The 25,507-nt window shown below is 38.1% G+C and overlaps 1 protein-coding gene across 1 annotated transcript in view; it reads left to right on the top strand.

The window, feature by feature from the left end:
* Positions 1-25,507, top strand: part of LOC306862947 (potassium voltage-gated channel subfamily B member 2-like) — a 113,404-nt gene that overhangs the window by 75,754 nt on the left and 12,143 nt on the right. The gene's annotated exons all lie outside the window — the stretch shown is intronic.

Raw genomic sequence — 25,507 nt, 5'->3', positions numbered from 1 at the left:
ATCAATATAGTAATTCTTGTCTTTCCGTCCCCAAATTTCAGACTGCTAATAATTAAGACTTTTTGTACCATTTAAGAGTTTTAATGGCTTTAGATTTAAACAATTACACTGAAGAATTTGTAAGGACCCGCAGAAACTAAGAACATAGTTCAATGCAAACATTTCTGTCATTGCATTAATTTATTATTTGCTAATTAATATGGTGAATGGCTGGAAAATCCATCCCTGATGTAGGCTAGATTATGTTTATGCAGAATATATGCTTTATAAATAATAATAAACAGCCAATATGCTAGTAATATGCATAATAATAAGCAACTAGTTAATAGAAATAATTGGTCCCTACTAAAGTGTTACCCTTTTATGGCTTTTACTTTTATATGAGTAGCCTATTATCTAACTCGTGGCTCTCAGTAGTTTTGTCACTCTCTTTCAGTTTTGTCATTTTTTCAAGGAATTTATAAACTATTTTCAAGTGTTTCTCTGTACTGGTCCAGCTTAGATGCACATTCTATCTAGTGTAAACAAACACACGATTGGCTCTTTTAACTGCTCTTTTAAGGCGTGACTTTGTTTCCTACTGTCCAACATAGTGTTATGATTCTTCTATTCTAAGGCGATTGGTAACATTTTAATTGTAATGTGGGACTACAGCTACCCTATTTAGCATTTAGATTTTTTCCATTCATATATGTATGGGTGGATCATCTCTGCCTTATGATATAAAGCCTATTCATAGATGATGATATTAAGCTCAGATGGGAAGAATACTGGCAGAGCTCTAGCTGCTGTGGCCTGTCTGGAATTTGCGTCAGTGGCCCTCAAGATCCATATAAACAGTGTCAAAGCTCTGCAAAAGAACAAATGACGCCTGAAATCTTGATTGACTGCAATCTTTTTTTCAGACATGCAGCGTATGGAATCGTCACGTAGAAACAATAAACACAGAGTGAAGCACACTTCACAGAATCTGTATAGTCTGCAAATACATCATATTAATGTTTTTGTTTTTTCAATTTACTACTGTAGTTTTATGACGGATTTACAGTAAGACAAATATTCTCTGACATCTCTAAAACAAACACTATCCCTACAGCGCTAACAAGAGATGAACCATTTTTAGTGTTTTTGTTGTCATTGTGTTATTGTTTGTTGTCATTTTAAAGTAATGTTGTGTTTATGAGTGCAGTGATATGGAAATTTCTGGGCCGATAATATTAAACAATAATCAATATCTTGTTTTGTACAATACTGATAACAGATGGTTTTACGCATTTTAACTCTTTTAAACTGACATACAATCCATATAGGTAATCTGAACATCTTGTAACTATACTTTTTAATTTGCTGAAATATATTTTTTCTTGCTTTTTATAATTTTATTAGAATTAGAATTATTGCTTATTGATCATTTATAAAATTTGATCACAATTTATTGTATATTGTATAATACAATACATAATATTATGTCTTTATATTATAGTCATGTATGCATGTTACAAAAATATAAATTAAAATAATCAGCTGTAATTCTACTATTGATACACTAATAATAATCTTCCCAGTTATCCACCTATAATACCTCCACTGATATATTGTGTACTTCCGGATGTGTTTATTTAGTGTGAATACACTTCATTCTTCAGTGGTGAAAACAATAAGGTAATTTTTGCTAAAAACCTGGCAAAAACTACAGAGGAAATTCATGAGACAGCATGAGGTCTCAAATTTTAAAGCACATATAATGACTCCAGGCGATTTCACTAGCACTGCTACAGCTCCTCACATAGCATCCAAATATAAAATACGCTGTTTAGCACTTAATGGCTCCTATTTACTATTTGCATACTAGACAAATTATTAAATGATCACACAGGAAACATTTAAAGAGTCATGCAGTGTCATTTTATCTGTAGGTTTTATGAGCTAGAATTAAAGTTAAAGGGAAGTGCCTTTAAGATGGATCAGTTAAGACACAAAACGCTTCATGAAGCAAACTTCTCATTGTTAAAATATTATTCTGAACTGTTTCTGTCCATACAGTGAAAGTCAATGGGGTCCAAAACAACACTGGCCCCCATTATGGACAAAAAACAGGTATTTATCTGTATCTTCTATCTAAGGGGTAATTTTATAAAGAACGCTATTTATATCTTGAGTGCTGCCAGCCTGCAAAAATCAGTTGAGACTCTGCTGATGTCAGTAAAACTAAAAGCGAAACTCTTTCTCTGTAACTCTTAACAAGTTTACAGTGAAGCCTTGTTGTGAAGGACACAGATAAATGGTCCCTCTGCAACCTCCTGCTTTTTAACAGTTGTTAATTTGGCCTCGAGCAATGCTTAGATCCCTAGATGTGTCTCAAGTGAGGTCACTCTGCTACTAAGTGCTGACACACAGGTCTGCTGGCACTAGCGCATGTACTAATAGTGGTTAAGTAATAGTTTTACTTATGTGATTTGTGAATGACTGTGTCAGAGAGATAAAGAGAGCAAGAGAGAGTCACAGCCGCTATCATGACAGGAGCATTCATACAGTTCATTCTATCTGAGGACATTTGGGATAACTGTAATAGGATTTCCATTCTATCTTTGGAAAGGATATAAGAGGTTATAACCGGTCGCTCATTCTTTCCTTACAGGAAGAGTTGTCAAATAATCTGATACTAGTTAGTAGTTCACACAGCATGTAAACTTTTGAGTTTGTCTGGGAACACGAGCACTAAACTGAGTCTACGTGGATTTTTAATGCAGTAGATTGTATTGCTGAAATCTGATAGCATTTCATTATAAAGACTTCTCTCCTAAATGTCCAAATTATTCTGTGTGCTCATGCTCATTTCAATGAATTAAAGTAAATCTCCCATGAAGGAAGAGGGCACAGCATCCAGCCGCCCTCAAGGCCAGCTGTCCCATCAGAAGCTCATAAAGCCATGGCAACAGACAGCAATCTCTGCCCCTGCGGCACCCAGCATCTCTCTTTGTAATTTCAGTTAATACTTGGTTATATTTTTGTACATTTGCATTTTTTTTTTAAACTAACTTAATTCCAATATATCTTATGCATGATCCAAAAAATGTTATGTATAATTTCTGGCCCTCTAGCATGCCTAAATGGAATTGAAAAACTAAATCTAGCATTAGTCAAGCAAACAGATTGTCTCGCCCTAAACTCAAGTCATTGGTTAAGCCAGTGATGCTGTGTCGGGCAGGGGTGCGTTTACCGTACAACAACGAAACTTGATGTTTATCAGCCATACTATGATGCATTGCTGTAGAAACTAGCTGTTGGCGTCAATAGCTTTGTGGTTAGCGCATCGACATATAGTACAACTGCGCTCACGGAGACCCGAGTTCAATTCCTGCCTCGAGCTCCCCTCTATCCACCCAACGCTTTCCTATCAACTCTCCACTGTCCTCTCACATTAAAGACATAAAAAGCCCATAAAATATAACTTTTAAAAAAGAAATTAGCTAGCTAGTCACAACTTTTTTATTAACATTAACATGATGCAGTCAGCAACTTTCATTTTCATCATTTCATCATTTTGTTTTGTTTACTGTTTATCACGGGTTCACTCTGCGTCATACTTTATGGTTCTTTTACACATTTACATGTGTATACTTCAAAAGCTGTGCTGATTTTTGACACGCGAAAATATAAAGATTGAAATGTGTATATATATTATGAAAATAAAAGATAAAAATATCCTAAATGTACTAGTTAGCTTATTACTATTACCGAGAACATGATCTATGATCTATGATCATGATCTAACAAGTCCACATGCCATAACAAGAAACTATGCGTCTAAACTTAGGTCGAGAGCTGTATTTTCAACCACACAAGTTTGCAATGCTGTTTCCAAATGTTCATTGGAACTACTGATTCTGGAAACACCCAGCAGAGCAATGTTTTTGTAGATACCATAGTATTAAAAAATACCATGTTTTTTAGACACAAGCATACATTTAATTGAAGTACTAGAGTAATATTAAAATATACCCCTAAATATACCTCTATTCTGTCATTAATTTCTCACCCTCATGTCGTTCCAAACCCATTAGACCTTCAGTCATCTTTGGAACACAAATTAAGATATTTTTCATAAAATCCAAGAGCTTTCTGACCATGCATAGACAGCAACACAACTGAACCGTTCAAGGCCCAGAAATGTAGTAAGGAAATAGTCCATGTGACATTAGTGGTTCAACCTTAATTTTATTAAGCTATAAGAATACTTTTTGTGCACAAAGAAAACAAAAATAACAACTTTATTTAACAATTTCTTCTCTTCCATGTCAGTCTTCGATGCATGTTCACGAGAGTATCACAACGTATACATTCTGACACCGGAACGTCCATCTCTATTAGTTCATCGTCTGTATATTCTGGTTCAAATAAGTAAAGCTGGGCAAAAAATTGCAAGTCATCCTCTCTGTCGAAATCTTCAGACATGTTTACGAAGACTGTTTTATGTACAGCATGCGTCTTCCTCTGCTTGTAAACAAAGTGCAGCATATCTGAGTTCTACGTCAGATCACCAGCTCCTGCGTCAGCAGCACCACATGCATGCGTTATGGAACTTTCGTGAACACATGTTGAAAACTGACATGACAGAGAATAAATTGTTGAATAAAGTCGTTATTTTTGTTTTCTTTGCACAGAAAAACTATTCTCGTTTATAACATTGGGGTTGAACCACTGATGTCACATGGACTATTTTAACAATGTCCTTACTACCATTGGGCCTCGAATTTGTCAGTTACATTGCTGTCTATGGAGGGTAGGAAAGCTCTTGGATTTCATCAGAAATATCTTAGTTTGTGTTCCACCAATGAGCAAATGTTTTAGGGGTTTGGAACGGCATGAGGGTGAGTAATTAATGACAGAATTTCCATTTTTTGGGTGAACTATCCCTTTAAGATACTAGTGTGGAGTACAATTTTAAAAATATACCATGTTTTTGAAACACTGCAATGAATTACAATTACATATAAAAATATACTGTTTTTTAGACACTAGCTTGAAGTACAGTGAACTATCATAGTATTATGAAAAATCTGACATGTTTCAGACATTATAGTGTGAAGTACAGTAAAAAAAAAAAAACCTACAGTATTATTAAAATACTATGGTGTTCTACCAGATACCACAGAATATGAATATGTAGTCAAAAGACCACGTAAAAGTTTTTAAGGGATGTATTACAATATCGCTGCTTTGCTTTATGTAATTTTTAAATAATTCCGGTTTACTTGCTACTACAAGGTAGAAAGCTATTTTCTGTAAATGTGCAAGACTTCCAATTCTTTGCTGCTAACCCTAAAATATGCAATGTATCCTGGGGGATACAAACATTTGAGATGCTGTGGGGAGAAGCAGTGAAAGTGTAGGTCTTATTTCTTGGTTTAATTTTGAAAGGGTGTTTGTTGTGAATATTTAGATGGGGTAATTTTTCATTCTACATTCTTTGTTTACCTCATGGGAAGCATTTAAAACTGCATGGCCGCTTGTAGTGGGAAATCTACTCATCCTCCAATAAAAGTTGAACTAGTTCACATATTTACATATGTTGGAGGGGACTTACCTGTCTAAAAAGATGTTATTCAGCATTAGCTTATTATGTTTACATTGCAATTTTATGAATTAAATGCTTACATTTTATTTGTTTTTTCATCTCTAAATGTTTGTATCTCAGGGGATACGTCGCTCTTTTAGGGGTATAAACCGAGATTCATTAAAAAGAGACCAACCTTAGGTCTGTATTCCAAAGTGTTCAGGAATTACAACCATGCTGTATCAAGCTTTGATAAACAAGTGTTCTGTTTTCAGTGAATTTATACCACCAAAGGGGCGACGTATCCTGGGGGGATACAAACAGTAAAATCAAAAATAAGAGTCAAGTTTTGAAAAAAATCATGACATTGTATTATTTGAGTTCCAATAAAATTAAAAAATAGAAATAAATTAATTTTCTGACGTCTCTTTATGGTTTTGCCCTTTTTAGGGTTAAAAAACTAGAAGGATAATAAAGTGCAGTAAATGTTAAAACCGTTTGCATTACAAACCATTGTGTTTATGATTATGATAATATATGATTAAGTGAACTGGTAAAATAATTTTGAACTGGTAAAATAACTGGAAGCAGCTGAGACCAGAAGCCTCACGTATTTTCATTTTTAGGTGAACTATTCCTTTAAGCAGCAATAGCTAGAGTCATGTCACATTGGTTTTACTGCAGAAGAAACACCCCCTCAGAACAGGCCATTGATCTCGCTGAAAGAAGCGTGTGTCTTTTCTATGCAGATCGCTGCCTGGTTCCCTCACAACACCATCCATGAATGGGAGATCCATTTGTCAGTTGTCATGGGGATGGCATACACTATCACTACCACAATGCCGGGACACCTTTGTCTGAAGAATTCATGTCCTTATCTGGCTCTCAGGTTAATGCAAACCAAGAGCTTTTCATTATACACACGCTTTACAAGTGGCGTTCAAAACTCTTTTCAAGTGAAAATGACCCTCCCGCTCCAATGTCCTCTAGAATGCGGCCGATTCTACTTCCGTAGGCATCATTTCAATCTGTTACAGCTAACTAAGGCGCAGGCACTCAAATGAGCGTGTGAATTGTATTGCCAGATAAGAATCAGCTTGTTTTTCCTGCGTATGTTAATTAATTTGGGACTGACTGCTGTGTTCACAGCTTAATCAATTTATTCATGAAAATATAATTTAAACGGATCCCATTTAAACCTGATTAAAAGTGGCTATACAACTGCTCTTTTCTATTCCCAGTGGACATACAATATTCACCAGCTCAGTAAAATAATGCTTACGGTGTGTCATCCCGTGAAACTCATTTCAAAGATAAGAGGAAGTTCACGAAGGCTCTGCTCTCATCGTATAAACATATTTCAGTCATTTTAGGGAGATGTGCTTTGCAAGTAAATGCATATAATCGGAAGTGTCATGCATCTATTTTTTTCCTCCGTCCTGTATACACTTTTCTTTTCCATAAACCAAGTATAACTGCAAATGAACTTCACAGCAAGTGCATCGAATAATATATGGTGTAGAAACCATTTTTACTCAGAAATTGCTTGTAAATTTTATAATTAATTACAAAGAAGCGGCAAGTGACACACTGAATTGAATGTGAAATTGTGAAATAGAAAGACTGAAGTAGTATTTTGTAAAAACAACAAATTTTTACAAAGGGCTTTACAGTTGATACACTTATTTCATTTAATGTACACTTTAAACAAAGTCCCGTAAAAAACAGTTAAATGATTGGCAGCTACGGCTGCCAAACAAAAACCGTAAAATGTAAGTAAAATATCATTATTGAAACAAGGAAAAATCTGTTTTTTTTTTTCCTGTAAAACCTTTTAATGAAAATTTCAGTATAATTATTGTTTTTGCACTTTATATCAATAAGATATTTTACTGTAATTTTACAGTTTTTGATTGGCAGCTGTAGACCGTTTTTTTATGTTTTTTTTCAGTAAAATAAGAAATTAATAAATCCCCTTTCAAACTGGCAAATACAGACATATTTAGTAAATCATTGTTAAATGCTTTTTATTGAATTTAAGATGATTTTCTTAGTTAATCTGTCTATTGAGTTAAATAATCCACTGGAAAAGGATAGATAAAAACAATTTGGTTTAAAAATGTTATATGAAATGGTTTATAAAATGCAATTTAAATGTTGCATTTAAACTGATGTTTAATTGTTTTAATGTATTGTGGCATTTAACTATAACATAAACATGAATTAAATAAATAAAGTTTTAATTATGTCTATTTATTTGTCAGCTGGATTGGTTTTAATTTTCATTTCTGAATTAATACATTGATAATTTATTTCTTATTTCTTCATTTTATTTTTAAATCTCTCCCTGCAAGAGTATTATAAAGTTGTTGTTTTTTTGTATTTTTGTCGCAACTAGCAATGTTGATCACATTCAAAAAACCTTTATGACCCCCAGAATATTTTGTTTTATGAATATGAAAAAAAATAAACAATATTATTATTTTCTTGATCACCACTTGAATGTTGGTAAGTTCCATAAACAAAAACTAACAAACAATAAATAAATAAAGGAAAAAACTGTGAATATTACATTTTATTTATTTGTTTGTATTTATTTATTTATTTTATTTTATTATTTATTTATTTGTAAAGACTTCATGGAATACTTTTTAATGTAAAAGACCAGCTCTGACATTTTCTCAATCAATTTTTGTTCCACTTTCAAATACCTGATACAACTTTTGAGAAAAATCATTTTTTTTAAAGATCATGAAGATGATTTTGAAGAATGTGCAACTCATTGGGTTCCAGAGTCTGAATGGTAATGGTAAGTCTGCATGTTTTAAAAGCGAACAACCTTTTAAAACCCTGGCGTACATACAGTAACTCCGCAGTGACCAGACATGTGACATTCCAGTCATTTTACCAGTATGTGAACTCACATAAACCTTTGGCCTGGTCTTTTCACACATAATAAGTTGCATGAGAAAATGCACTGGAAGGTATTCCCAATGTTATTTCCGTCAGATATCTCACTTTAAGGTTTTACAACTGTGGCCACCTCTCCCCTGACACTCACTTGTGTCGTGAGTATGTGAGTTTTCGAATAACTGTAGTACCTCAATTTGACAACTGACTGAATCACTCAAGTCTGAAATAAGCCGCATAATGCTTGAGGTATGATATGAAAGATGTCAACCCACTGACATTCACTGTTACCTCTCAGGAAGACAGTGGTGAATAGAGCTGCTAGCGTGCCTAAAACAACTTTAATAGAAAATGATGAGACAAGTCATTCTTCCGTGCAGTGTATTCTCAAAGGGCAAACAATCTTCCGCATACATAATTTAGCTTTAAGGACAACTGTTCAAAGAGTGTCATTCTGAGAACAGAGAAAGCCAAAGCAGAAATGAATCTCTTTATCTGAGGGTGCTTTTATTAAACTATCTAATAAGTGAATGAGAGCTTGCTTTTAGACACTTGCAGCAAGAGACACCAGAAGAAAGTTTGCTAATTCAAGTTCAGCGAATCAGTTCAGCGAGCAGCTGCTGTTGAGATGAATTGCAATAGCTATATGCACATACATATTATAGACCTTCTTGTTTGTGATGGCTCAGTTTTGAGGTTGTTGTATTTCTCATGAATATTAGCATCTGCATCTTTCTTTTGTCCGTATTTATATCCAATTTTTGATCCCTCCATACTCTGCAAAGGGAATGAGATGTTAAATCCTCTTGACATCAAATGCCTGTATCTCATATTAGGATATGGAATATCAATAGGAACTTCAGACTAATTGCTATATTAGCTGCAACAAGACTGATAAAATGAAATCACATTTCACAATCACTGCAGCCAGCGATCGGAGAACATGCCCGTCTAGAGAGATGCATCCATAAATCTTAGTGATTAAAATTTATGGGTATATTTATTTATTTATTTGGTATCCAATTGCATTTCATATTTTTCAGTGTCTGTTCTTCTGTGCTGTCTTTTCAAAGCACATTTAGTCACACTGAAGTCATACAGTATAGGATGTTTGATTGGATGGAGAGTCAAAAAAGTTAATAATTACAATAATTATTGTATTAATTAGAATTTTTTTTATAACACATAGAATTTATAACATTATTAATAAATTTTATTTATTTTATTATTTATTTTTAAAAAAATGTGATTGAAAACTATTGCAGGCCAAAAGTTTGCAATTACAATTTTGTTATATATTTTTGAAAGAGGTCTCTTATACTCATTAAGGCATTTATTAGATTAAAAATAAAGTAAAAACAGTAAACTGTGTTCTATTTGAATATATATTAAAATGTAATTTATTCCTGTGATGGCAAAGCTGAATTTCAGAATCAGAATCAGAATGAGCTTTATTGGCCAAGTATGTTTACACATACAAGGAATTTGTTGTAGTGACAGAAGCTCCACAGTGCAACAGAAAGACAGCAACAGGACAGGACACAGATAATAAAAGAATAATATACAAATATGTACAAAGCAGCAGAAACACAATATATAATATAGACAACTATGTATGTACGGGTCAAGTATGTGCAAATTAGAAATGAGAAAATAAAAATAAAATAAGTGAGTGTGGTGAATGGATAATGTATTATAGTTGTGTGTTCCACATTTATTGTTGAGTGTTCATGAGATGGATTGACTGAGGGAAGAAACTGTTCCTGTGTCTGGTCGTTCTGGTGCTCAGAGCTCTGTAGCGTCGACCAGATGGTAACAGTTCAAAGATGGAGTGTGCTGGATGTGAGGGGTCCAGAGTGATTTTACCAGCCCTTTTGCTCACTCTGCATGAGTACAGTTCTTGGAGAGTGGGAAAGGTTGTACCAATGATTCGTTCAGCAGTCCGGACTACGCTCTGTAGTCTTCTGAGTTCAGATTTGGTAGCTGAGCTGAACCAGACAGTTATTGAAATGCAGAGGATGGATTCAATGATGGCGGAGTAGAACTGTTTCAGCAGCTCCTGTGGCAGGTTGAACTTCCTCAGCTGGCGAAGAAAGTACAACCTCTGCTGGGCCTTCCTGACAATGGAGTCAATGTGAATATCCCACTTCAGGTCCTGAGAGATGGTGGTGCCCAGGAATCTGAATGACTCCACTGCAGTCACAGTGCTGTTCATTATGGTGAGTGGGGGGAGAGCAGGGGGGTTTCTCCTGAAGTCCATGATCATCTCCACAGTTTTGAGCGTGTTAAGCTCCAGGTTGTTAAGACTGCACCAGACAGCCAGCTCCTTAACCTCCTGTCTGTAAGCAGACTCATCACCGTCCTGGATGAGGCCAATCAGTGTGGTGTCATCTGCAAACTTCAGGAGCTTGACAGAGGGGTCTTTAGAGGTGCAGTCGTTGGTGTAGAGGGAGAAGATCAGCAGAGGTGGGTAGTAACGAGTTACATTTACTTCGTTACATTTACTTGAGTAAATTTTTTGAGTAACTAATACTTTTAGAGTATATTTAAAATTGGGTACTTTTACTCTTACTCAAGTACATTTTTAGTGAAAAAACGGTACTTTTACTTAGTTACTGTGGGTGACGCTCCTCTCGTTACTTTATTTTAATGCAATACGTAATAATAAAGACAAAAATGCTTCAATTTATTCCAAACGCCGCGCCGTCTACCTTTCTCTGGGCAACGATGCGATGTCCGTTCGCGAATGATTCATTCTTTTGAGTCAATTCTGTTCGAAGGCTCGATCAAACCAGTTGGCAAACTAGTGAATCGGTTCGCGAATCAGTTTGAATGATTCGTTCAGTTCCCTGCCGCACGCGCTGAGTCTCTGAAGCGGTTCTCACTCAGATAACAGAGAGTTTAAGAACATCAAGAGCGTTGAAGACGTGGCTTTGGATCTACAGTCAGTTGAAAGCAAATCTGCAAAGGCTATGGTTTGCTAGCTATGAAGATCTTCATTAGATGAACACCGCGTGTGCTGTCGGTTCCACAGGTATAGCTTCGTTTACAGTACACGAACCACTATGACATTACCAGTTTGTTGTAAATGTACCTTACATTAAATACAATCTAGAATTAATTCATTAAATAAGTTACTAAGCTTTGCTTATAAAAACTTTTTATAAGTTATAAGTTTTTTTTTTTTGCTTATACACAATTAATATTGATATTTTCACAATATTTACGCTTGCAGAAATAAAAGCTACATTTGTTTACATTTTGCGGAACCGACGGAAGAAGATCCGTCATATGCATTTATTTCGTTATGTTCAGATGTTCTGTAGCGGTCATTTGTGGAGATTTCTCTCTTCTCCGCTTCAGAGGTTATATACATACAAAATACATAATTAATAATTAATGAATATACTTAATTAATAACAGAATTAATATACTTTAAAATATCATTTAATTCAGTGATACAAATCTGAATTTTTATCAGCTGTTACTCCAGTTTTCAGAGTCATATGATCTTTCAGAAATCATTCTAATATATTGATTTATTATCAGTGTTGTTGAAAAAAAAACAGCATATGCTAGTTTGGTATGTTTTGAAGCTGTGATGCTGGTTTATGCTGGTCTTTTGCTGGTTTATGCTGGTCCTTAGCTGGTCATGTGCTGGTCTTAAGCTGGTCAGACCATTTTAGGACCAGCTTAAACCAGCATCCCATGCTTCAAAACATACCTATACCAGCATATGCTGTTTTTTTCAACTGGGTTTTGCTGCTTTTTTTGGAACCTGTGACATTTTGTTCACAATTCTTTTATGAATAGAAAGCTGAAAAGAACAGCATTGATAATAAATCAAGATATTGGAATGATTTCTGAAGGATTATGTCACACTGAAGACTGGCTTAAAGGCTGATAAAAATTCATTTGCATCACTGAAATAAATTACATTAAAAAAACATCTTTTGAACGGCAGTTGTGTGTGTGTGTGTATATATATATATATATAAATTTTATCTAAATATCTATACATCTAAATAAAAATAGACTATATTCAGTATATGATCCAAAGTAACTAGTAACTAACTACTTGAGTAGTTTTTTTATCCGATACTTTTTTACTCTTACTCAAGTAACTATTCAGACTATTACTTTTACTTTTACTTGAGTAAATATTTCTACAAGTACTTTTACTTTTACTTGAGTACAGTTTTTGGGTACTCTACCCACCTCTGAAGATCAGTGGGGAGAGTATGCAGTCCTAAGGAGCTCCAGTGCTGATGGTACGAGTGCTGGATGTGAATTTACCCAGCCTTACTAGCTGCTGTCTGTCTGTCAGGAAGTTGGTGATCCACTGACAGACAGAGGTGGGGACGGAGAGCTGGGTTAGTTTATTCTGAAGGGTTTCCGTGATGATGGTTCAGCAGAGCTGACAGGAAACAGGATCCTCACATAAGTCCCTGGTCTGTCCAGATGCTGCAGGATGAATTGCAGTCCCATGTTGACTGCATCATCCACATACCTGTTTGCTCTGTAGGCAAACTGCAGGGGGTCCAGTAAGGGACCAGTGATGTCCTTCAGATAAGCCAAAACCAGTCTTTCAAATTATTTCATGGCTACAGACGTTAGAGCCACAGGTCTGTAGTCATTAAGTCCAGTAATTTTGGGTTTCTTTGGGACGGGGTTGATGGTGGAGCGTTTGAAGCACGAGGGGACTTCACACAGCTCCATCGATCTGTTGAAGATCTGTGTGAAGATGGGGGCCAGCTGGTCAGCACAGGATTTCAGGCAGGCTGGTGACACACCGTCTGGGCCTGGTGCTTTCCTTCTTTTGACCTTTCTGAAGACCTGGCACACATCTTCTTCGCTGATTTGAATTGTAGTTGTGGGGGAGAGCAGGGTTGCTGGAGGTGTTAATGGTTGTGTGGAGAGGTGTTCAGGGCGGGTGTGGGGTGATTTTTCAAAACGACAATAAAACTTGTTCAAGTCGTCTGCCAGTTGTTGATTCTCCAGAGTGCTGGGGTATGGTGACATGTAACTGGATATCCTTCATACCCTTCCACACTGAAGCAGGATCACTGGAAGATAATTTTTTCCTTAGCTTGTCAGAATAATTCCTCTTTGCCACTCTGATCTCCTTTTCCAGTGTGTATTTGGCCTGTTTGTACAAGACTTTATCCCCCTTTCTGTAAGCAGCTTCTTTGGCCTGACAGAGCTGTCTGAGGTTTGCAGTGAACCATGGTTTGTCATTGTTGTAGATTAGATGAGTCCTGTTAGGAATGCACATATCCTCACAGAAACTGATATAATATGTTACAGTCTCTGTGAGCTCGTTCAGATCGATGGCAGCGGCTTCAAAAACAGACCAATCAGTGAGTGAGAAACAGACTTGTAGATCCCGCTCTGTTTCATTAGTCCATCTTTTAACAGATCTTAATACAGGCTTTGCAGATTTAAGTTTCTGCCTGTAGGTCGGAATAAGATGAATCAAACAGTGATCAGAGAGTCCTAAAGCTGCTCATGGAACCAAGTGATATGCGTCCTTTATCGCTGTGTAACAGTGATCCAAAATATTACTGTCTCTGGTGGGACATGTGATGTGCTGTCTGTATTTTGGCAGTTCACGGGAGAGATTTGCTTTATTAAAGTCCCAGAGAATGATTAAAACAGAGTCCGGGTGTTTTTGTTCTGTGTCTGTGATCTGATCAGCGATTTTCTGTAAAGATGAGCTCACGTACGCTTGCGGTGGAATGTAGACACTCACGAGAATGAACGAGCAGAACTCCCGCGGAGAGTAGAACGGCTTGCAGTTAATTAAGAGCGTTTCCAGATCTGAACAGCACATCTTCTTTAACACTGTTACATCTGTACACCACCTCTCATTGATGTAAAAGCATGTCCTGCCGCCGCGCGATTTGCCCGTTGATTCCGCGTCCCGATCTGCTCTGATCGTGAAATTAGGCAGATGAATTGCACTGTCTGGTATGCCGCCATTTAGCCACACTGTAAAAAATGATCGTGATTTTAATGGTAAAAAACTGTGAAAATGCTACGGTAAAAACCTGTTACATGGTTAACGGAAAGTTCCTGTAAAATTTACAGGGAAAAACCGTAAACTGACGTTCCCAGAATTCCCTGCATTCCATTTCATGCCAGCTCTCTTCCTCCGCCTGCGTCTCCTGTCGCGTTTGACCAGAGCTACGGCTCCGCCAACTACAATGTCCAGCAAAACGTCCGAAAAATCAAAATCCGGTAAAAGATTTTGTGGTGTGTTCTGCCGAATGTTCAGCAGGTCATTCCTGGTAAAACTGATCGTAAAACAAAAAAGAAAAGTCACTTCAGGGAAAGTCACTTCCCTGAAATGACGTCTATTTCAGGGAAGGCCTTGTGTATTTCAGCAGGACAATGCAAAACCACATACTGCAGCTATTACAACAGCATGGCTTCGTAGTAGAAGAATCCGGGTGCTGAATTGGCCTGCCTGCAGTCCAGATCTTGAAGTGAAGTGAAGTGACATACTGCCAGGTATGGTAACCCATACTCGGAATTCGTGTTCATTTTCGGAATTCGAATTCTGCATTTAACCCATCCAACGTGCACACACACACCGTGAACACACACCCGGAGCAGTGGGCAGCTATTTATGCTGCGGCGCCCGGGGAGCAGTTGGGGGTTCGGTGCCTTGCTCAAGGGCACCTCAGTCGTGGTATTGAGGGTGGAGAGAGCGCTGTACATTCACTCCCCCCACCTACAATCCCTGCCGGCCCGAGACTCGAACCCGCAACCTTTGGATTACGAGTCCGACTCTCTAACCATTAGGCCACGATCTTTCACCTATAGAGAACATTTGGCGCATCATTAAACGAAAAATATGATCACAAACTCTTCAGCAGCTGGAAACCTATATCAGGCAAGAATGGGACCAAATTCCAACACCAAAACTCCAGAAACTCATAACCTCGATGCCCAGGTGTCTTCAAACTGTTTTGAGAAGAAGAGGAGATGCTACACCATGGTAAACATGTCCCCGTACCAACTATTTTGAGACCTGTAGCAGGCATCAAATTTGAAATGAGCTCATTTTGTGCATAAAATTGTAAAATTTCTCAGTTTAAACATTTGTTATGTTATCTATGTTCTATTGTGAATAAAATATTGGCTCATGTGATTTGAAATTCTTTTAGTTTTCATTTTATTCAAATTTAAAAAAACATCCCAACATTTCTGGAATTCGGGTTGTATATTAAATATAATATTAAATATATTATATATAACATTTATTAAATGTAAATAGATTTCCATACAAAACATGCATCAGAAGAAAATTGTCATTATTTGTTCAGTCCTGTAGTTTTTGATGAATAGGGTGACTGTTCAACACCTCAAAGTGCATTTACTCTCTGAAAATAAGAAAAGAGCCATACACAAGTGAAAGTGAGAGGACAATTGAGAGTGACACGGTTTAATCAATGTTCATATAAAAACCTGCAAGCTCTGTATTCACCGGCACATCTGTCATAAATGTCACGAGGACGTTTTGCAACAATGATTGCACTGATGATGATGGGGTACAATGACACAGGGCATAACTGAGATATATATAGAGGAAATAAACATCAGATTCCATTACAGATAATCATGTCATTTCCAGAACTGTCAACATCTTAATCACACATCTCAAGAAAGGGATATACGATTCTGTCTGCATTACTTTGCATTTCTCCTCAGCTCCTCCTTCAGGTTCAGCTCAGCTGTTTAATAACCTCTAGGTCTCTCAGCATACAGTAGTAGCTGCTAAGTGTAATTGTAAATGACAGTACTGCACAGTAAAATCCCTTGATATATTTTGGCTCTGATGTCATATTAACTCACATGCTTGAACCACACACTGATCCGCAATGAAATATATACTAACTCAGTTTTCTTGTTTTTGTTGCTATTCTTGTGCCGCTATCATAGAGGTATTGTTTCTGAGCCACACTGAAATAAGGCTTCCATTCTAGTCTTTATATTACCTAAGCTCTTCTACATACAGTATCTCACAGAAGTGAGTACACCCCTCACATTTTTGTAAATATTTTATTATATCTTTTCATGTGACAACACTGAAGAAATGACACTTTGCTACAATGTAAAGTAGTGAGTGTACAGCTTGTATAAGTGTAAATTTGCTGTTCCCCCAAAATAACTCAACACACAGCCATTAATCTCTAAACCGCTGGCCACAAAAGTGAGTACACCCCTAAGTGAAAATTTCCAAATTGGGCCCAAAGTGTCAATATTTTGTGTGGCCACCATTATTTTCCAGCACTGCCTTAACCCTCTTGGGCATGGAGTTCACCAGAGCTTCACAGGTTGCCACTGGAGTCCTCTTCCACTCCTCCATGACAACATCACGGAGCTGGGGATTGTTAGAGACCTTGCACTCCTCCAGCTTCCATTTGATGATGCCCCACAGATGTTCAATAGGGTTTAGGTCTGGAGACATGCTTGGCCAGTCCATCATCTTTACCCTCAGCTTCTTTAGCAAGGCAGTGGTTGTCTTGGAGGTGTGTTTGGGGTCGTTATCATCCAAGTGGATGCTGCACACTGGTGGTGGTTGAGGAGAGACCCCCCACATGATTGTAAAGCGCTTTGGGTGTACAGCAATACACAATAAGGCGCTATATAAATGCATCATTCATTCATTCATTCATTATCATGTTGGAATACTGCCCTGCGGCCCAGTCTCTGCTTCAGTATGCTACAGTACATGTTGGCATTCATGGTTCCCTCAATGAACTGTAGCTCCCCAGTGCCGGCAGCACTCATGCAGCCCCAGACCATGACACTCCCACCACCATGCTTGACTATAGGCAAGACACACTTTTCTTTGTACTCCTCACCAGGTTGCCGCCACACACGCTTGACACCATCTGAACCAAATAAGTTTATCTTGGTCTCATCTGACCACAGGACATGGTTCCAGTAATCCATGTCCTTAGTCTGCTTGTCTTCAGCAAACTGTTTGCGGGCTTTCTTGTGCATCATCTTTAGAAGAGGATGGGATGACAGCCATGCAGACCAATTTGATGCAGTGTGCGGCGTATGGTCTGAACATTGACAGGCTGACCCCCCCACCCCTTCAACCTCTGCAGCAATGCTGGCAGAACTCATACGTCTATTTCCCAGACACAACCTCTGGATATGACACTGAGCACGTTCTTTGGTCGATCATGGCGAGGCCTGTTCTGAGTGGAACCTGTCCTGTTAAACCGCTGTATGGTCATCGTGCTGCAGCTCAGTTTCAGGGTCTTGGCAATCTTCTTATAGCCTACGCCATCTTTATGTAGAGCAACAATTCTTTTTTCAGATCCTCAGAGAGTTCTTTGCCATGTTGAAGGTGCCATGTTGAACTTCCAGTGACCAGTATGAGAGAGTGAGAGCGATAACTCCAAATTTAACACACCTGCTCCCCATTCACACCTGAGATCTTGTAACACTAACAAGTTACATGACACCGGGGAGAGAAAATGGCTAATTGGGCCCAATTTGGACATTTTCACTTAGGGGTGTACTCACTTTTGTGGCCAGCGGTTTAGACATTAATGGCTGTGTGTTGAGTTATTTTGAGGTGACAGCAAATTTACACTGTTATACAAGCTGTACACTCACTACTTTACATTGTGGTAAAGTGTCATTTCTTCGGTGTTGTCACATGAAAAGATATAATAAAATATTGACAAAAATGTGAGGGGTGTACTCACTTCTGTGAGATACTGTATCTAAAATATTGTTTTAAATTATATTTAAACACTACCGTCCAAAAGTTGTGGTCAGTAAAATTTGGGTAGCACTTTATTTTACAATCATATTCCTCCTAATGGAAAGAGAGTTGGACTTGTAACCCGAAGGTCGTGGGTTCAAGTCTTGGGTCCGGCAGAGATTGTAGGTGGGGGGAGTGAATAACCAACACTCTCTCCACCCTCAATACCACGACTGAGGTGAGACCCTTGAGCAAGGCACCGAACCCCCAACTGCTCCCTGGGTGTATATTGGCTGCCCACTGCTCCGAGTGTATGTTCACTACTGTGTGTACACTTGGATGGGTTAAATGCAGAGCACAAATTCCAAGTATGGGTCACCCAACCCTTAAATGTACACTGTAAAAAAAAAGTTAACATTTTTAAGCAAACTTTTTAAGCAAACTTAAAAATTTAAGGCAACGAGCTTCAGCAGATTTTTGAGTTCTTTCAACTTATTTTTTAGGCGATTTTTGAGTTCTCTCAACTTTTTGAATAAGTTCCTTATTATTATCAAACACTTAAAACCTACTATATTTGTGGAAACGTGATAATTTTTCAGGATTCTCTGATGAATAAAAAGTTCAGAAAAGCGTTTATTAAAGCATTTATAATGTTTCAGAAATAAAATCTGTCAGTTTTGATCAATTTAATGTGTTCTTGCTGAATAAAATATTAATTTATCTCTCTCAAAAAAAAAAACGTACTAATTCCAAATGTCTTTTTATGCCAGTGAGTTAACTGATGCATTTAATTAATCATTTTTCATTTATTATTATTATTATATTTGTTTTGTATTTATTACTATAGGCTATATTATTCTTTATTGGTGGGACGAGATTCTCGTCCCACCAATATTCTTTCTAGCTATTGATTTTTGGTGGAAATCCTGTGAAATGGATTTAAATAGGTGAAATGTGTCTTAATAGTACCTGAAAGCATGAATAATCTCCACCAAAATATTTAATAAGCAAACACATTTTGTACAAAAGGCGCTGATTCTGTTTGTTATTCTTTTGATTCCCTACTGTATGTATCAGTAATTTTACAGTATTTCCCTAATTAGTCCTCATGTCCATATAGTTTCCCTATCTGCCTCATTAGTTCTGTGTATTTGTACAGACATACACTAGATTATGCCTGCTTGCTGTAGGTGACATGGTTCTTGCGAGTCGTGAAGAAATTAGAAATATGCTAAATTCAGCAAAAGACCTCGAATAAGTTCAGAGAACAGATGGCAGACTGCAAGAGATGGTATTTAAGAGGCTATCATTACTTGGAAAAGCACCAGAGAAGAGTGTGTGGAATGTGAGAGGGGGAAATCTCAAGTCATCCATCTCTGGAAATGCTTCACAGTGAATAGAAACACCAATTAGTTAAAGTTACATGGGCATCTCTTCCCACAAAAAGCAGTAGCTCGCAGCTCTTAGCTGCACAACTCTGAAACGCTGATAGCTTGCAAAACATCCCAAAGAAACAAGAAAGAAAGGATGACCAGTGAGTGGGAGTGAATATGTTATTCATTACGATTCCTTTCATGTCCTATCAGCCCACACAGCTGGAGATGCTGCTCATGAACTGAGCTTCACATTTTAAGGAATAGATTGATTGAACCCCGAGAGTGCTGTTGCATAGTTACAAGCCAAAAAAAAGCCTCCAAAAATGCTGAGTGCCCTCCTTTGAATATAAGGAGCTTAAATTACTGCAAGTAATATTGGAAGTGTGGTCTGCGTGTTTAAAAAGGAAGGATGCCCTGTTTTTTGTATTTATGATGTCTTCAGGACACTTTCAAGATGTTGGAAACACACAACAGGCCAGAGCATCCTTCCTTTTTAACATGCAGACCATGGTTAGACCAAGGCCTAACTCGCAATACAAGAGTGTTTTAATAAATCGCGCGGCGGCGGGACGTGCTTTTACATCAATGAGAGGTGGTGTACAGATGTAACTGTGTTAAAGAAGATGTGCTGCTCAGATCTAGAAACGCTCTTCATTAACTGCAAGCCGTTCTATTCGCCGCGGGAGTTCTGCTCGTTCATTCTCGTGAGTGTTTACATTCCACCGCAAGCGCACGTGAGCACAGCTTTACAGAAACTCGCTGATCTGATCACAGAGAGTGAGCAACAACACCCGGACTCTGTTTTAATCATTCTCGGGGACTTTAATAAAGCAAATCTGATCACTGTTTGGTTCATCTTATTCCATCCTACAGGCAGAAACTTAAGTCTGCAAAGCCTGTATTAAGATCTGTTAAAAGATGGACTAACGAAACAGAGCGGGATTTACAAGCCTGTTTCGACCTGACTGATTGGACTGTTTTTGAAGCTGCGGCAAATGATCTGGACGAGCTCACAGAGACTGTAACATCTTATATTAGTTTCTGTGAGGACATGTGCATTCCTACCAGGACTCATCTATTCTACAACTATGACAAACCATGGTTCACTGCCAAACTCAGACAGCTCCGTCAGGCCAAAGAAGATGCTCACAGAAAGGGGGATAAAGTCTTGTACAAACTGGCCAAATACACACTGGAAAAGGAGATCAGAGTGGCAAAGAGGAATTATTCTGACAAGCTCAGGAACAAATTCTCTTCCAGTGATCCTGCTTCAGTGTGGTTAGGATTGAAGGACATCACCAGCTACAAAACACCACCCCCCAGCACTCTGGAGAATCAACACCTGGCAGACGACTTAAACGAGTTCTTTTGTCGTTTTGAACGATCACCCCACACCCGCCCAGAACACCCCTCCACACAACCATTCACACCTCCAGCAACCCCTCTCTCCCCCACACCTACAATTCAAATCAGCGAAGATGATGTGTGCCAGGTCTTCAGGAAGAACAAAAGAAGGAAAGCACCTGGTCCAGATGGTGTGTCACCAGCCTGCCTAAAAATCTGTGCTGATCAGCTGGCCCCCATCTTCACACAGATCTTCAACAGATCGATGGAGCTGTGTGAAGTCCCCTCGTGCTTCAAACGCTCCACCATCATCCCCGTCCCAAAGAAACCCCAAATTACTGGACTTAATGACTACAGACCTGTGGCCCTAACGTCTGTAGCCATGAAATCATTTGAAAGACTGGTTTTGGCTTATCTGAAGGACATCACTGGACCACCTGCAGTTTGCCTACAGAGCAAACAGGTCTGTGGATGATGCAGTCAACAGGGGACTGCACTTCATCCTGCAGCATCTGGACAGACCAGGGACTTATGTGAGGATCCTGTTTGTGGACTTCAGCTCTGCTTTTAACACCATTATCACGGAAAACCTTCAAAATAAACTAACTCAGCTCTCCGTCCCCACCTCCGTCTGCCAGTGGATCAACAGCTTCCTGACAGACAGACAGCAGTTAGTAAAGCTTGGCAAATTCACATCCAGCACTCGAACCATCAGCACTGGAGCTCCTCAGGGCTGCGTTCTCTCCCCACTGCTCTTCTCCCGCTACACCAACGACTGCACATCTAAAGACCCCTCTGTCAAGCTCCTGAAGTTTGCAGATGACACCACACTGATTGGCCTCATCCAGGACGGTGACGAGTCTGCTTACAGACAGGAGGTTAAGGAGCTGGCTGTCTGGTGCAGTCTTAACAACCTGGAGCTTAACACGCTCAAAACTGTGGAGATGATCATGGACTTCAGGAGAAACCCCCCTGCTCTCCCCCCACTCACCATCATGAACAGCACTGTGACTGCAGTGGAGTCATTCAGATTCCTGGGCACCACCATCTCTCAGGACCTGAAGTGGGACATTCACATTGACTCCATTGTCAGGAAGGCCCAGCAGAGGTTGTACTTTCTTCGCCAGCTGAGGAAGTTCAACCTGCCACAGGACTTACTGAAACAGTTCTACTCCGCCATCATTGAATCCATCCTCTGCACCTCAATAACTGTCTGGTTCAGCTCAGCTACCAAATCTGACCTCAGAAGACTAGGGAGGGTAGTCCGGACTGCTGAGCGAATCATTGGTACAACCCTCCCCACTCTCCAAGAACTGTACTTATCCAGAGTGAGCAAAAGGGCTGGCAAAATCACTCTGGACCCCTCACATCCAGCACACAACCTCTTTGAACTGTTACCGTCTGGTCGACGCTACAGAGCTCTGAGCACCAGAACGACCAGACACAGGAACAGTTTCTTCCCTCAGTCAATACATCTCATGAACACTCAATAAATAAACGTGGAACACACAACTAATTCATTATCCATTCACCACACTCACTTGTTTTATTTTTATTTTTCTCATTTCTAATTTGCACATACTTGACCTGTACATACATAGTCGCCTATATTATATATTATATATTGTTTCTTTCTTTTTTTTGCTGCTTTGTACATCGGTTATTGGCTATTTCTTGTTATTTTGTTTTTATTACCTGTGTCCTGTCCTGTTACTGTCTTTCTGTTGCACTGTGGAGCTTCTGTCACTACAACAAATTCCTTGTATGTGTAAACATACTTGGCCAATAAAGCTCATTCTCATTCTGATTCATTCTGATTCTGATAACATCTCTGGTTGAAACTTCAATAACAAAAAAAACATTAGAGTTGTTAAGTTTGATTAATTTTCTTGAATTTGTTCAAACTATGTGTTTAGTGACTCAAATTATATTCTTCCTAGTCAAAGATTAATTGGACATCTCCATGTGGCATGTTTTAGTAAAATGTAAAATTTGTATGTAAATATTATTGTGATTTGTTATATTAGTGGAAAAAATGCATGTGATTTAGTTGCATTCTGTTTTGTACTCATTGAATAACTTGCCTTGAATATTTTAATCAATATTATATTTAACAACAATACAATTTAACAATAAATATAAAAATATAGCTATAACCAGTTAACATAACAATAATAATACATTTAATAATAATAATAATATACAATTAAATAAAAAAGACACGATCAGTCAACGGATTTACAAGACTGTGGTATGGATAAAAATGTTTTATCCATATCTGATAATCCTAGGTTGCTATGGTCAAGCTGGTTTGTTTACTCATTAAACTCATGTTCACGAGAAAAATATGTTGTTCATAAGAAGCATAAGAATTCATAGCCACAAGAAATGGATGTTGTTCTCTCAAAATAAGCCACGACATATTATCCCTTTCCCACGAGTTAATATGGCGTTGCCACAAATTAATATCTTGTGGCCACAACAAAACTAAGTGAACCAAACATGTCCCCTCCTGGTCACCGTACAGGACAGCTCAAAGCAGAACCGTATGGACTACCCGGTACACTGCTGCTCTGTTAAGGGGTTTCTCTAAATTTGGCTCACCTTTCATTATATGACAGTTAGTTTTCTTCCACTCCCCCACACCCATCAATCCATCACAGAACCTCCTGTACAGCATTTACAAGAGTATTTACTGGTGCATTCAAAGTATTGGCTTGCATTGAAGCTCAAGGCTAGACCGTTCTCCCTAAGCCTTTGACGAAAGCTTTAAGAGAAGCTGTATCAATACTATTGGCATCTGCCAAAGACATAAGGACATACATTGTAGAGAAGATGTCAAGCGTCAAGATACAACAGATTCAAGGTATAAAACGAGACCATGCCAGCGGGGCTGTGAAGAGCTAGGTATAAGTCAATGAGAGCTAATAGCTAGCACTTTCAGTCTGATTAGATTTACCCATTGGAAAGTCATTACACTAGAAGCTGTGGCTCCAGGGTTTCCCCACAACCTTTTACAAGAGTGCATCAATTATACATAGCAGTCGTTTGTCAAATTGATTTTAAAAAACGAGATGTTTTGTTTGCACTTCTGTCTTTTCCTTATGTCTCGAAAGTGATAAGTGATGTCTGTTTTAGTGAATTTTAGATTAAGCGCATAATTTAGAAGAACATTCTGAGCAGTGATGAAATATTCAATAAAGCATGTCGAGGCTCATTATTGATCATATTACGAATTGTTAAAGGTAAATGAGGAGGCTAAAGGTTGTCTTCATTAGCATCATTAATTGAAAACAGTCAGAGCATGACACACAAAGGACTGAATTTAATCAAGTACATCGATGGATTCCTCTTTGACATTCAGGGAATCCGCAGTAGGGTTGTCAGGCCTTTGAAGAAGTGGTGTAATTTGTAGACCAAGCATTCAGTGGAGCATATCTCTGCATCATGAAATATCATTTGTGGGCCTCTTGACACTCCTGACTTTATTTTTCTGTGGTTTTCCTCTGCATTTATGGGTCAGCGGTCATTTCTCTTGATCGAATGGGATTGGCTCAGCTCCCAAAATCCTTAAAACCTTGGAGCTTGTACAACCAAAACTTTCATAGCCCAGTCAATAAAGTCTCCGGGGTATCGACATTGTGGAGATGAGCCCCGGACCGACCCGAGCGGAGCTCTTTGTAGCCAGTGCCAATCACTTTACTCGCATTTGCCATGGCAGTCAAACACATACTGACCCCTGAAGCTCAGCAACATTACCGTTCATTTAATTTTATTCGCCACATTTTAAACAGCCAAGATTCGTCGGGATAAATCAATGCTTATAAACTGCTAACTTTAGATACAGAGGTCATATTTAAAAGGTGCTGCCAGCACCTCTCATTCACATTCCTTGACAGATGCACATTTACTTCAAGGGTTTGGAGCTGGTATGACTACAGTGATAAATAAGAAATAAACTATGTAAAAAGAAACACTGGAAACAAACACAGAGCACTTCCATTTCATGAGTATAAAGCCCTCAAAGAGACATGGTGATAGTAAAAAAATGAGATAGGAGGGAAAGTCATATTTCAATGCTGTTGCATTCTCTTGGAAAACTTTTAAATTGTCCTAATAACTTTTATGATGGAATGGGTAAAAGGAACAACTTCAGGAACATTGCAGTGCTTTTTTTGAGGAAACGTTTTGCGAGAGAATGCAAATGTTTTGCGAGCAAACACAAATACAATAGTTTTACGAGAGAACGCAAATTATCTTTTATAAGAGAACGCAAAGTTTCTTGGAAGAACGCAATACTTTTGCAATATGTTTTGCAAGCAAATGCAAAGTTTTTCAGATGAAAACCATTGAAATATATTTTTTGCCCATCACCAAGGGTAGCGTGCTAGTATGAGGGTCCAAATTATGTGAGTCGCTTGTTTTATTCCTAGATAATTCTGTTTTGAAATAATAAAATGAATGATTCAGTGACTCATAGTAGTCACTTGTCACCTCCTACTTATGTTATAATAAAATCAGCATTGCTGGGAAATGTAAATTTAAAAAGCTCAAACAAACCTTTCGGCTGCGCTGCCATTCTGGATT

The sequence above is a fragment of the Barbus barbus genome (genome assembly GCF_936440315.1).
Source record: "Barbus barbus genome assembly, chromosome: 44".
NCBI classification, from domain to species: Eukaryota; Metazoa; Chordata; class Actinopteri; order Cypriniformes; family Cyprinidae; genus Barbus; species Barbus barbus.
Note: the sequence above shows the minus strand (reverse complement) of the source record. Positions and strands in the feature narration are given on the sequence as shown.